The sequence below is a fragment of the Primulina huaijiensis genome, chromosome 17 (assembly GCF_012295235.1).
Source record: "Primulina huaijiensis isolate GDHJ02 chromosome 17, ASM1229523v2, whole genome shotgun sequence".
In the NCBI taxonomy this organism is placed as follows: Eukaryota; Viridiplantae; Streptophyta; class Magnoliopsida; order Lamiales; family Gesneriaceae; genus Primulina; species Primulina huaijiensis.
The window spans coordinates 16,798,623-16,800,216 of NC_133322.1; positions in this window are offsets into that span (position 1 = coordinate 16,798,623).

Genomic DNA, 1,594 nt, shown 5'->3' on the forward strand with positions numbered 1-1,594 from the left:
TTCTTGCATTAAAATCATGTACTTGCGATATTTAAAAATACCTATATGACTTGATTGAAGAGTGAAAGAAGATATAAACATGCCTTGGTTTGTTTTGACAGAAAACAAACGATATAACGACGCGGCTCGGCGGAGACGGAGTGCCCTTCACGTTCTTACTTTTCTCTCTTAATTCCTTTAAACCAAGCATGCACCATAATTATTATAATGGCATAAAAATTGTAAGCGTGATGCATGAACATTTAAAAATATTATGATTTGTGTTCAGGGCGCTGCTAGGACTAAAATCTCATCCCGGGTGCAAAATGACCATTTTGCCCCTATAAACCCAAAAATTGTCGTTTCAACCCTGGACCTCTAAAATTGACCCGAAGCTTACAAAAATCCTTAAAATGTCCCAAAACATATTTACATAAATTTCTTAGACGTAAATCCGAGCTCGGTTCAAACTTATATGATTCGTTTTAAAACTTAACCGAGGTCTCGGTTATAACCCGAATCGACTCGAAACTAAACCAATTTCTTCCCAACTTTCTACCATATCTTAAAACACTAAAATGATCCTAAAATTATCACACCCAGCTCAAAACTCTCGGCACTAAAAATAAAAATCTCCAATCTACCAAAACTCTCGGTCCTATCCTAATTCACCACGTCATGCACAATTTCCTCCCAAAAACTCACGCCTCAAGCTAAGCTCTTCGTACCAACCACGACCAACCTACTAGGGACAAAGACCAGTCCCCAATGGACCTACCAAACTCACGCCACAAACCCCATGCAAGCCTCTAACCGCTAAAAAAAAACCGAGAACCCACAAAGCTCTTACCGCGGCTAACCCATCACACCTAGCTCGATCGTTTGTTACCTCCTTTCCATCATGGCTCAAGCCATTCCAGACCATCCTAAGACTCCCCTGGACTCACTCGCCTCGAGCCTAGAGCCCCATGTAGGGTTACCCAGCAATACCGAACACAAACCCACACATCTCTCTACCCGAGCCCCTTCTTCGATCTCCCATCCTACAGCATCAGCGCTTGTTTTAATTCCTCAGACCACATCTCGACCCTTACCTCAGTCACTTACCAGCCCTGGGACCGCAACCCCTTACACAAAAACCAGAAAACGTGAGCCGCAAAGGTAATAATGCAAGAGACACAAAAAAAAGAAAAAAAAATCGATTATCCTTTCAACTCATGCATGGATCGAGAGTTTCAAGAACACACAAGCATATAACAGCATATATATCATGTAAGATGCATGAAGAAAGATACAAAGGTGTGCCTTAAGATGTTTGGAGAGCAACACGACGTGGGGGAGACCCGGGAGAATTTTCTATGCAAGAATTGGACTGGTCGATGATCTCTTGAGCTGCTGATGGGGAAACCGAGAGAAAAGTGTAGCTGAGGGAGGTGTCGGCTAAGAGGAGTGATTAGGGTTAGGTTATTGGGTAAAATATATACTAATTAAATAGTTAACAATTAGCTAATGAGCCCTAAGTTACTAATTAAAAGAAAAAAATGATTTTAAGCCCAAGAAGCTTAAAAGTAGGCCCATTAAATCCAAACGCACTCCCGAAAAATATTTCGGGTTT